Raw genomic sequence first — 14,188 nt, forward strand, 5'->3', positions numbered from 1 at the left:
GATACCGTCAAAATACGTAAAGGACAATTGAATTATAAATAAAAATTACAAGTGATACTCAAAAAATGACAACTGCGCAACACAATGTTGGCAAATGTTACAAACAGTTAATTTAAGAGACCGGTGGCGGCGCTCTCTCCCTGCAGATAGACCACAACTGTGGGCTAATCCCACAACGGAATTTAACATAAATTCAGCACAGATTAATTTAAAGACATTAAAATCCATACATCTCCACTGGCTATTCTGCTCGCATGTAGACTAGATAGAGCCACGCACCCCAAACGCTACCCACATGTAAGACAGAAGCAACATAGCACTTCACTAGTTGGCTACAAGCCTATTCCACATAAATCACGTTAACCACTTAAATAAACTACCAGACCTCTAAAACACAATTAAAATGATAATAACAATCAAACCCTCAATTTTTTAAAGAAATCAAGAAACTCAGTGTCCAGTTTGCCCAAGGACTTTCATGCCATGCCCCTAAGGGCCTTGCAGTAACATAAATATTGAATGATTTTCTTCCAAATCAAATCCAGTGACACCATCACCATGGCACGATACCAAAAGAATAACAACAAACTACTGAACTTGAGTTGAGGCTGGAACGGGAGATCGACGAAATAGCGTGTGACCTGCCAAATACGAGGCCTCGTGCATTGACGGAAAGACTGCCGAAACAAAGGGAAAATGTGTCCCTTCCCAGGACGATCAGTACAGCAACGCGTCGACCGCTGTCGATACAAGGATGTCAACAAAATGCCACACAACAAACAATAAAACAAATTTGATAAAAATTAAAATACGCAATAATATTCGAATGGGCAGTTAATGTTTCAGCTATTAACAGTTTAGTATGGGAGCGGCATGCTCATAACACTGCAAGGTATCCTTCCTAGCAATGACAAAAACCATATACATGGCTATTTAAATGAATAATTACGTAATAATTCAAACAAGATTTAGAATATGAATGCATACCCTTTTACTGGGGACTCTTAGGAGTTAATATATACTGTAATTGGGATATGCACCAAATACCTGATGGCCTTTTAAGCTGAAAACGTATGAGCCGAAGAGCTCCTCAACACGGAGTAAGAGAGTGTACAAATACAAGCACGCTCACACACTTAACCCACAGATGCGCACCTTCCGGCTGAGCGCACACAATTTTATTACAGGTCAAATCCAATAGCTCGCCCCGAAAAGGGCCATGAGGTCTACAACAAACAGAAATTACAGTCAGTTGTATCAAATACTCACCAATAACAAAACATGATTTCAAGTACAAGGTTAACATTGCAAAATACTAGCTTGGTGCATTCCGAAACCTCCAGATTAAGATACAAAGCCCCAGAGGTGTCACCGAAAAGGATAAGGAAAGTGGATTCCTGGTCAACTCACACTGGGCTGAATTGATGACCTTTTACCTTTAACATCTTCATACACGTAAATAATGTGAAACAAATTCCAAGGAGGCCAATAGCTTCAGGACTCCAGATAGGCACCGAATAATACAGCCCTGCTGCTCATGGATAGTAACAAGTTGTTCAATAAATCTCGGAGTATTTAGCACACCAAAAATTGGTGATGCTTATCGTAAGCAGTTTGCACTAGGCGAGAGCCGCTCCTTGCCCACTGAAGTCCAGGTAGCAACGGCCAACGCTGCAGGTAAACTCGGGCCCCCACAGCCCAACAATCAATGTTGTCAGCTCTCAGCCACCGCTAGCACGCCACGTACTCAGGCATACGCGTCAAGGTCCGTGTCCGACACCTGAGTCACCACCACACAGCCCCAGAGGGAACTTGTAACCTAGAAGAGAAGATTGGACGAGGGCCAGAGTCTTGGAATGCATCCACCTATTGCGCCATTAGGATTGCACTCGCACCCTCACGGAAGATGCCACGGCTCTAACTCCCGTGCTCAAATCGAAAGGTCCCCCTGGCATGAAGGGAACGTGCATTAATTAACACCTGACTGAGATGCACTTCGAACGTCCTCCCACAGGCTAACTCCTTGACAAACAAATTATCTGACTCCAATAACTTGACAATAGAAGATGGGCCCGGCACAAAGGAGGTGGAGGGGGGGGGGGGTAGAGTGTGAACTACCAAGACCAGCACCATTATGCACTCGTCCTTCGAAGTTTCTATCAAAAACCGTATCTGCCACGTTTGTAACGCATTTCCTGATGGCTGTAATCCAATTAAATATTCTGCCTCTCCATCTGTCAATTCTCCTTGAGGAGACGATGGAATGATCTATGTAGGTAAAAGTTGGAGAATTAAGCGGCTACGCAAAAAATCCGATCCCTTAACAACAAATGCCTCCTAATGCGTCCGCAAATGGCATCCTGATCCTGCTTTGCCTTAAGGCTACCAAACAATTGCTTCAGTAACATAACGCACCCAGTATCATGAGGAACCCCAGCTTTACCTTTGGCTCCCGGATCCTCCTTTTCAAACACGCGACTATGTGCGTCTGTTACCTGGTTGTCTGAGCCTTTAATGTGGAATTCCTTGAAACGGAAGGCTGTTATGTATACAGCCCATCTTGCAATACTATCTGTTTTCCTGGGCGTAGCCAGAACCAAGCTGAAACCCGGTTTTCAGTTCCTAAAACAAATCCTCTGCGTTGAAGAAAAAATTTTATCTTTTCGACGGCGAGCGGAATAGCTAAGGCCTCATACTCATAAACCGGAATGCCTAAGTTCCGGACCCGTCTGTCTCCTGGACCAGAAGCCAAAGGACGTATTTCACCCAGGTACTCCTGGAGAAGAACAGCGAGGGCGCTAGCGTTCGAAGTGTCAGTCTAGGCAAGAAATCTCTCGTGGACATCAGGCACAGCCAACACCAGACGATTAGTGATGGCGGCCTCAATAACCTCAAAAGTACACAGCTGACTTTCTCCAAACACAAGACTCTATCCTTTCGTGTGCAAATTATTAAGGTGAGCAGTAAGCTGGGCGAAACAGCGTACGAAATTACGAAAATAATTAGCCATTCCTATAAACCTGGCCACCTCCTTTCTGCTCTTAGGTGGAGGTAATTTCTCCAGGTCTGTTGTTCGTTCCTGGTCGATTCTAAGGCCATCACCTCAATGTAGGTCACCCAGAAATTAGATCTGGCACCTGGCGAGAGTAATCTTGGACAGCTTCAACAGAATAAAGTCTGGAAAGCACCTGACCAGGGTGAGAAAAGTCTTACTCGAACGAAAGGCTATAGACGTCCAAACCATTAAGGTAGTTATAAAAACACCCAAAATTCAAATTCCCAAAACACGATCCAATAAACAAGGAAGAACAGAGGCTTTAGTTGCCAGACTGAACGGCTCTCTGTTAAGCTCATACAGATTCCAGTCCGTGCTAAAAGCGGTGGCATGTTTAGATTCTTCGGTCAATAGAAAATTATAATAACCTTGATTCAAGTCGGGCACAGTGAACAATTAGCCCCAGGAAACCACGTAAAATGATTGTGAATATCAGACAAGGGAACTGATTTCAAAATGACCATCTTTTTTAGAAGTCTGTAATCAACTACAGGTCTATAGTCCTGTCCCTGAGCTTTAGGGGCAACGAATACTGGTGAAGCATACCGTCAGGTGGAAGCACTAATTACCCCATCCCGCAACACTTCACTGATATTCTGCGTCAAAATGAAGCGATAACGAGCCTGTCGAACTCGAAAATCATCAAGTAGACGTATGTTGTGTTGAATCAAGTTAGTAACACCCAGCTTGTCAGGCAAGTGATCTGGAAACTCCCGCAACACGTTCAACAACTGTCTCCCTTGTTCCGGCTGAAGACCACCAAAGGCGAACTCCCAGTTTCGCAACTTACGGAATTAATAAATCTCGGACCACGACAACAGCAGGCTGTCTTCTCCGTCGGAGAAAATTAGAGAACTAGGTGCACTCGCAAAGTCAAGGACTAGACCGGTCAGCTGAATAAAATCGCAGTTGAGAAATAGTATGACTGCCAAGTTCTTAACTAAGAGAAGTCTTACAGGCCATGAGTAATTACAAACGGATAAAGTATAATGTAACTTGTCAAGCAGAGGCTAGCATTGCCCATCGGCCACGCGACATCTATGGAAACACGAGCGCATGGAGACAATTTACACAGCTGGCCAAACTCGAGGCACCATATGTAATCAAGTAAGGAGACCGAATAGCCAGAGTCCAATAATGCGCAAACTGGTTCCTGACCGACACGGGTACAAACATAAGGAAGGGACGGTTTTCGGTAGCACAAATACACCTACAACGGAACGGTAACCGCCTCTGACACGTTCGACCTCTCACCACATGGTATCAGCTTTTAGGCCTGGGGCTTATCACATCACTGCACTCACGCACAAGTTGGCCACTCGCACTGCAATTGAAACAACGCTTGTGACTGGACCACTCAAATTTTCAATAGACAATTGTAACCCCCCCCTGTCAAACAGAACATAAGCACACTCTGCTACCAACTGAGATCAGGAAGAAGGATCAGGAATAATTTAAGGAGAACCCGCAACTAGGTCACAACTATTGACTAATTCCAAACAGGGATTGAACTTACTTCAACAAAGATTAAATTAAAGTTATTAAAGTGCATACATCTCCACTGGCTATACTGCTCTCATATAGGGAAGACAGGGCCAAGCTGCCCAAAGGCTACTCACATGTATGACAGAAGCAACATAGTACATCACTGGTTGGCCAAAGCCTGTTCCAAATAAACCACGTTAAGTAATTAAATAAACTACTTGAACACTAAAACAATTAAAATGATAACGTAAATCAAACCATTTATTTTTAAAGAAATCAAGAAACTCAATGTTAATTTTGCTCAATGACTTTCATGACATGTCCCCAAGGGCCCTGCTATAACAGAAAAATTGAGTCAATTACTTCCCAATCCGGCGACACCACCGCCGCGTCACGATGCCAAAAGAATAACCACAAATACTCAACTTGACTCTGGAGCGGGACGTTCTCGGAATCGAGTGTGACCTGCCAACTCTTCGGCCTCTTGCAGTTGTGAGAAGGTCGCCGAATTGGAAGGGACACGCGTCCCTGCCCAGGACCAGCAGAACAGTTGCGCGTCAACCGCTGTCTATGCAAGACTGCTGGCATTTACAAAATAACAAGCGGCAAAACGAGTTTGATAAAAATTAACATACACAATAATACATCAATTGGCAATTAAAATTTCAACTTTCAACCTTTCAGTAAGTATCGGCCTGCTTATAACGTTGCAAGTTAAGCACGCACACACACATGACCCACACAGGGGCACCTTCAGGTTACACGCATAATAAAATAACGCGCCTTAGGAAGGACCATGAGGTCTACAACAAACGGAGATTACAATCAGAAGTATTAAATAGTCAATAATAATAAACTGCTATATCAAATACTAGATTAGCATTGAAAAATACTAGCTCGGTGCATGCAGAGACCTCCAGATTAAGATACGCACGCCCAAACGTGTTACTGAAAGGCATAGAAAAACTAGATTCCTTGCCAGCTCACACGGGGTATAACTAATAAACCTTTAAGTACAGTACTTGCTAAGCATTCTTCATAGGTAATTTCACAAAAATGGCAAGGCGGCCAACAGCTTCAGGAAACCATGTAGGCACAAGAAAATATTGCCCTGCTGCTCGTGGTTGTTGAGAAGTTGTTCAAAACATCTCGGCTTATTTAGTACACCAAAATCGACTCTTTTGCGTCGTAAGCAGAAAGCGCGCATCGAGAGCCGCTTCATGCCCACTAAACTCGCCAATAGGAATGCTGCAGGAAAGCTAGGGGCCCATAGCCCAGCGATCAAAAGCGATAACTCGCTACTATCGCCAGGACGCCGGGCTGTCAGGCACATCCGTCCAGATTCATGTCCGACAGACGTCTCACCACCACACAGCCTCAGAGGGAAAACGTAAACCAGCAAATTCGATGAAACGCGCACAGAAGTGTCGGCACTAGAATCACGTGCGCGCCCTCACGGAAGCCACCACGTCTCAGAATCCCACAGGATTCAATTTTATGTCCACTACTATTCCCAATATATGTCCATGATCTTCTACTTGACATGCCGCGGTATCGTTGCAATCGATACCCCTGGCGGCGCCCAGTGGTTATTTATGTCACATGGCAAGACTTTGACAGACCTTTAAAGCGATGTCGCACAGAATAATGCTGTGGCCAATGATGTGCAACTGCAGGTTCCCGCTTCCACCACCTGAAAGAAAGGGCGACCTCTGCGGACTGCATACATTACAGCCTCAAGGCAGCCAATCTGGGTCATTTCAGTTGGTCTTGGGCTCTAGAATAGATTGCATTACTTCATGCCTCTCTGACAACTTCTACATCTAGATCTACATAGATATTCCGCAACGCACCGAATGGTGCGAGGCGAAGAGAACCCTGTACCACTATTTGTCTTTCACTTCCTGTTCCACTCGCAAACAGAGCGAGGTAAAAACGAGTATCTATATTCCTGCGTACGAATGCTAATTTCTTGTATCTTATCTTCGTGATCCTGACGAGCAATGTATGTTGGCGACAATAGACTCATTCGGCAGGCAACTTCAAGTGCCGGTTCTCCAAATTTTCTTGATAGTGTTTTACGAAAAGAACATCATCTTCTCTACAGGGATTTCCATTTGACTTCCTGAAGCACCTCCGTAAGACTTACTTGTACATCGTACCTACCGGTAACAAATATAGCAGCACGTCACTGAATTTCTTCGATGTCTTTCTTCAATCCGACTTGGTACGCACCCCAAACACTCTAGCAGTACTACAGAACAGGTCGGACCAGCGTCTCCTTTACAGGTGAACTACTCTGTCCCAAAATTCTCCCAATTAACCGAAGTCGACCATTCGTTTTCCCTACCATGGTTCTCACTTGATAGATCCATCTCATATCGCTTTGCAACTTCACACCCAGATAGTTAAACGACGTGACTGTGTCAAGCAGGACTTTAGTAATACTGCATCAGAACATTAGAGGTTTGTTCTTCCTACTCATCCACATTAACTCACATTTTATCACATTTAGGGCTGGCTGCCATTTATCAAACATTTTCCAAGTCGTCTTGTATCTTCGTACAGTCTCTCAACTTCGACACCATGCCGTACACCACGGCATCATCAGCAAACTACAGCAGATCGCTGCCCAACGTGACGCCAAATCATTGACGTATATAGAGAACAATAGCGGTCCTATCAGACTTCCCTGGTGCACTCCTGACGATACCCTTGTCTCTGATAAACACTCTCTGTCGATTACAACATAGATAGGTAGACAGATATTCAGCTATCACAGGCCCTGCAGATATTTTCTTGTTGTTGTGCATTACAAAACCAGTGCCGAATTCGTGTTTATTTACACATCCGCCGTAGAATAGTGTGTACCCACCCTCTTTGTGAGTCCCTTCTCCTAGCCATCTTGTATCTTGTACCGGCACCAGGTCCAGGTTATATCGGTTAATTTCTGAGACCATAGTCTGGATGGTTCCCGGTATATACAGGCTCTGACCATTCCAAGATCAAAAATTAAAATTTCTAAATCGTGTGCCGTTTGTCCTTTGCCGTTTTCGTATTCCATTGTATCCAGCCTTCACCGACGCAAGTTTGTTTTTCGTAACAAAGAGTTTTTACAGGATTGGGTTGTTAGCCCAATGCCCAACCCTCCTCCTTTATCCGGGCTTGGAATCGGCAGTGGCTGTTGCAAGGCAACTGACCCCAGGCAACTGATTACAACATAGTGGGTTCTATTATTTAAGAAGTTTTTAAGCCACTCATATATCTGTGAACTTATCCCATACGTCCGTACCTTCATCAACAGCCGTCCTTGGGGCACCGTGTCAAATGGTATCCGAAAATCTAGAAGTAATGCATTTGCTAGTTGCCTTTTAGCCCTGGTTCTCCGTATATCATGTGAGAAAGGGTCATTCTGAGTTTCGCACGAGTGATGCTTCCTGAAACCATGCTGAGTCGTGGACCATAACTTCCTAGTCTCAAGAATGTTTTTTATATCCGAATTGAGGATACATTCTAGGATTCTGCAGCAAACAGAAGTTAGGGAAATTGGCCTGTAATTTGGCGTGGCCATTCCTTTACCCTCCATAGATGACTTGAAGCACCTGCACTTTTTTGCAGCCGCTTGGAACTTGATACTGGGCGAGAGATGTACGATAAATGAAAACTAGGTAAGGAGCCAATGCCGTAGTGTATTCTTGGTAAAATCAAACTGGGATTCCATGTGGAATTGGTGATTTATTTTCATTCCAATCTTCCAATTGTTTCTATACTCCTCGTATGTTTATTATTATGTCGGCCATACTGGTGTCTGTCTGATGGTCAAATGACGGTTTGTTCGTACTATTGTCCTGCGTGAAGGATTTGTTGAACGTGAAATTTAAAACATGGCTTTCGTTTCGCTATCTTCAATTGCCACACCAGACTGGTCAACCAGAGACTGGATGGAAGCCTGAGACACGCATAGCGATTTTGCGTACGACCAGTATTTTCTCGCGTTCTCTGCCAAATCGTTTGCTAAGGTGTGAGAGTGGTAGTTGCTGTACACTTCGCACCTACATCTTTTCACTGATGCACGAATCTCTGCTGATCTTCGCTGGTCGCCATTTACGCGTCCCTTTTAGAATCGAGAGTGCAAAAGTCTGAGTGATTCCTCAGCATCCGCTGGATTCCGTAATTAAACCATGGTGGGTCTTTTCAATCCGTAATCCACTTACTAAGCACTTAACTGTGTTGACTACGTTCTACAATCTGTTTAAACTTTGCCCATAATGGTTCTACATCCGTCTCAATGGAAGTAAGTGATGCTAATTCACTGTCTAAGTGAGATGTTAATAACTGCTTATTATTCTATTGAACATAAGTAATCTCCTAGTCTTCTAGACTGACTTATTAGCTTTCGTAGACATAGTTGCTGTAATGACATCATGATCGGCAACCCCGTTTCTATACTGAATTTGTAGATAAGGTCCGGCGTATTTGTAGCTGCAAGTTTAAGATATTCCCAGCTACCTGCTCAAGACAGTTTTCAGAAAACGTATTCAAAACTATGTCGCATGACTGTATATAGTCTGTAACCTCCGCAATCAATCCAAAGACATCCCAGTCTATACACTGCAGGTTAAAGTCATCTCCAACTAGTATTGCGTGACCTCAGTATATGTGCGCTATTGACTGCAGACTTTCTTGGAAAGACTCTAGATCCGTCACAGCAGAATAAGGTGGCCAGAAAAAAATCCAACAATTAACTTTTTTTCACCTACAGCTGTTATACGCCACCAGATCACACTCAACTTCGACATCAATAAAAACAATATTTTTGTCAACTGCAATGAACATTCCCTTTCCTATGGCTTCTATTATGTCTTTCCGATATACGTTCCACCACTCGCTAAACATCTCAGATTTTTCCATTTCGGGTTTCAGTCAGCTCTTGGTACCAAGACTAATTCGAGAGAGAGATATTTCAAGGAGGACAATAAATTCGGGAACTTTATTGCGAATACTTCGACAGTTAACTGATAAAACTCTGACTGTCGAAGTGTCTTTATTCTGAAAGCCATTTGACATCCCTTGCAGCATATCTACTAGCGACTGTTCATAGGAGCACCTCAAAGTACTGCCTAACCTAAGAAACCCTCATGTGCGCTCAACAAGTATTCTGATAACCGAGTAGCTGCTTCCCGTAGTGCACCCCTGACCTATCAAAGGGAGTCCTAAAAATCCCCTCACGATAATGCAGGTCTAGATATCGGGAGCGAAGATCGTCCCAGAATCGACGAAGCATTTGGCTGAAACCCTCCACTCAGCTCCAAACCAAAAGACCCGATAAACACTGGGGACGATGCTGCAAATTGCGAGCTCTGCTTGCACCCCGCGCCGCCTGTACGAACTCAGGATCGCCTCCGAATCCATGCGACAGGCACCGTTGGTGCCAAAGTGAGCAGCAAGATGGAGACGATAAACCCTGATCGCTCGATAGCCACAGGCAAGGCTGTCTGCACATCATGGATGAGGCCCCTCTGCAGACATACCAAGTGCACAATTGCCTTCTTTCCAGCCCTGAATGCTATTTGCCTAAGGGATTCCATAACGTGCCTACCATTGAAGCTCATAATTACTAAAATCCTCCCCCCCCCCCCCCCGTGTGTCTGCTCTGACCCTGATGAAGGAGCGGCCACTTGTAACTCACAGGGTGAATGGACGAGGCCAGGAGGCCATCTCCACAGTGGCCCTCCGCCTCGAACGACTAGCACGCGTTACCACCCTCCACTCACATAGCTGTGAGGGTGGATCCACCATCGGGTGCAATAGGTGCTTTGGAAGCAGAGGCCGTGGGCAAAACAAGTGCCACCTGAGGTGTCCCATGCGACACGCCACATTGTTCGCCACCACCACACTCCGAGACAGCAACCTGAAGGTGATTGACCGTAGCCGTAAGCACATTCAGACGTTCTCGAACTGCGGCCAGCTCCTGTGGCGTCCAAACGCAGTGTGCACAGATCCTAGCATGACGAACTGAATAAGTGGACTATAAAAGCAGACAATTCTAGATATGCGACTTGCTGTCCTCCTGATGTGTCACCAATGAACGCTAATGCATTAATGAGCTACATAGCTGGTTTTTCAGTGAGCTAATATTGCGCTAGACTGAATGGATTCACACTTTAAAAAAGGCGAGGTTAAACGTTAAACTCAGAAACACTCTCTAAATTTAATAAATATACTATGTAGAAAACACAGAAAACGATAAACACTTAACTATCCGCTCTGTAGACGTAGACGTAGAGCTGGAGTCTGACCGACTGGCTTGCAAACGACGACTCCTGAGAGGGAGTGGAAGGACTGCAAGAATGCATGTCAAAGAACTTACTTGACAGGAGGTCTCCTGGTCGTGGGCTGTCTTCTGAGCACCTGATCCACTGAAAAGGGGGCTGTAGGGTGAGTTAGAATACGGAACTCGGCTGGGATCTCAGGATACACTGGATACAATGATAAATCAGTGCATGAGGATATATACACAGGGAACACCCCTAGCACATCCGTTTTATAAACAAGTCTATATACAAATTTGACTAACTGCCTTCTTAGTAGTGCAACTTCTCATAGTTACCTGAGTTTAGGTCCTATTATAGAAGAGATGGGTGCCCCGGACTAAGTGTTGACTACATGGAAATAAGTCCAAGTCTCCTCGCAGCTACGCAGCACTGCACTGCGTTCTCACAGCATCAGAACTTCAGCTAAACCATTTCTGACTGGCCGACCTGCTGCTCCATCACTGCCACCACTCCCATCACTGTCTCAACAATATGACGGCTAGCCTTTTTATAGCGGTAGTGCACGCGATACCACTTGTTTTAGAGGTTTCCAGTACTCATGAGCACTGCGTATGTGTTACGTGGTAGCACGTGAGGCCTACGTGACGAACGGGCCGTACGTCGCTGTTGCATCTTGCGACGGTTCTCAACCTTCGTGATCCGTCATAGTCCGCTATTGTTAGCAGAGTCAACATTACACATAAGCCACATCCGGTCACGTCCGCCTCGCTGGTAACAACAATTTCCAAACCTAGATCTCATTAGAGTTTTTACTCTATTTTCTATCATTCGCGACAGAACCGGAGGTTGGTTTCAAAACATAACTGTGTTATTTTCGATGTGTATTGTTGTGTCCCTTGGTGTATGACATCAAACTGTACATCAGAACTGATCAAAGTAAAGTTACGTGTACATGTTATTCGTGTAGCTGACTTATATGCCCTTGCGTGGATCACGGACATTGACAGTCCATCACTGCGTTACTCCTGGGCACCTGTTTTCCTCCATTGATAATCCAGAGAGCGATACAAAAGAATCAACAAGGAGAATTTCCACTTCCTGCAGATGATACTAGTTTCATAGTAACTCCCATTTGATAGAAAGCATAAGAAGAAATGGTAAACGACAATATCCAAAGAATTACAAAGTGGTATTATGAAAAAGTAGTCTCCCTTATTACCATATTATATACATTTCTGTAGAACAAATAGAGTCATACCAACAACTGATGTAGTACAAGAGCAGGATACTTGAAATTTTCGATTGTACATTTTGATCAGAACTTGAACTGGAAGGGGCATTTTACTGACCTTCTCAAATCACGAAGTTCAGCTACTTTTGATCTTCATAATAGGTCATTTATATCCTTTATGTGGTTTATTAGTTAATCATGTTTGTCGCAGTCCTGTCAGTTCTATACACTCGTTTTAGTGTCTTTAAGAGATGCCTTGCCCCATGAACCATGGACCTTGCCGTTGGTGGGGAGGCTTGCGTGCCTCAGCGATACAGATGGCCGTACCGTAGGTACAACCACAACGGAGGGGTATCTGTTGAGAGGCCAGACAAACATGTGGTTCCTGAAGAGGGGCAGCAGCCTTTTCAGTAGTTGCAGGGGCAACAGTCTGGATGATTGACTGATCTGGCCTTGTAACATTAACCAAAACGGCCTTGCTGTGCTGGTACTGCGAACGGCTGAAAGCAAGGGGAAACTACGGCCGTAATTTTTCCCGAGGACATGCAGCTCTACTGTATGATTAAATGATGAATGCGTCATCTTGGGTAAAATATTCCGGAGGTAAAATAGTCCCCCATTCGGAACTCCGGGCGAGGACTACTCAGGAGGACGTCGTTATCAGGAGAAAGAAAACTGGCGTTATACGGATCGGAGCGTGGAATGTCAGATCCCTTAATCAGGCAGGTAGGTTAGAAATTTTAAAACGGGAAATGGATAGGTTAAAGTTAGATATAGTGGGAATTAGTGAAGTTCGGTGGCAGGAGGAACAAGACTTTTGGTCTGGTGATTACAGGGTTATAAATACAAAATCAAATAGGGGTAATGCAGGAGTAGGTTTAATAATGAATAAAAAAATAGGAGTGCGGGTTAGCTACTACAAACAGCATAGTGAACGCATTATTGTGGCCAAGATAGACACAAAGCCCATGCCTACTACAGTGGTACAAGTTTATATGCCAACTACCTCTGCAGATGATGAAGAAATAGATGAAATGTATGACGAGATAAAAGAAATTATTCAGGTTGTGAAGGGAGGCGAAAATTTAATAGTCATGGGTGACTGGAATTCGTCAGTAGGAAAAGGGAGAGAAGGAAACATAGTAGGTGAATATGGATTGGGGGGAAGGAATGAAAGAGGAAGCCGCCTTGTAGAATTTTGCACAGAGCATAACTTAATCATAGCCAATACTAGGTTCAAGAATCATAAAAGAAGGTTGTATACCTGGAAGTATCCTGGAGATACTAAAAGGTATCAGATAGATTATATAATGGTAAGACAGAGATTTAGGAACCAGGTTTTAAATTGTAAGACATTTCCAGGGGCAGATGTGGATTCTGACCACAATCTATTGGTTATGAACTGCAGATTGAAACTGAAGAAACTGCAAAAAGGTGGGAATTTAAGGAGATGGGACCTGGATAAACTGAAAGAACCAGAGATTGTAGAGAGTTTCAGGGAGAGCATAAGGGAACAATTGACAGGAATGGGGGAAAGAAATACAGTAGAAGAAGAATGGGTAGCTCTGAGGGATGAAGTAGTGAAGGCAGCAGAGGATCAAGTAGGTACAAAGACGAGGGCTAATAGAAATCCTTGGGTAACAGAAGAAATATTGAATTTAATTGATGAAAGGAGAAAATATAAAAATGCAGTAAATGAAGCAGGCAAAAAGAAATTCAAACGTCTCAAAAATGATATCGACAGGAAGTGCAAAATGGCTAAGCAGGGATGGCTAGAGGACAAATGTAAGGATGTAGAGGCTTGTCTCACTAGGGGCAAGATAGATACTGCCTACAGGAAAATTAAAGAGACCTTTGGAGAGAAGAGAACCACTTGTATGAATATCAAGAGCTCAGATGGCAACCCAGTTCTAAGCAAAGAAGGGAAGGCAGAAAGGTGGAAGGAGTATATAGAGGGTTTATACAAGGGCGATGTACTTGAGGACAATATTATGGAAATGGAAGAGGATGTAGATGAAGACGAAATGGGAGATAAGATACTGCGTGAAGAGTTTGACAGAGCACTGAAAGACCTGAGTCGAAACAAGGCCCCGGGAGTAGACAACATTCCATTTGAACTACTGATGGCCTCGGGAGAGCCAG

The sequence above is a fragment of the Schistocerca cancellata genome, chromosome 8 (assembly GCF_023864275.1).
Source record: "Schistocerca cancellata isolate TAMUIC-IGC-003103 chromosome 8, iqSchCanc2.1, whole genome shotgun sequence".
Taxonomy (NCBI): Eukaryota; Metazoa; Arthropoda; class Insecta; order Orthoptera; family Acrididae; genus Schistocerca; species Schistocerca cancellata.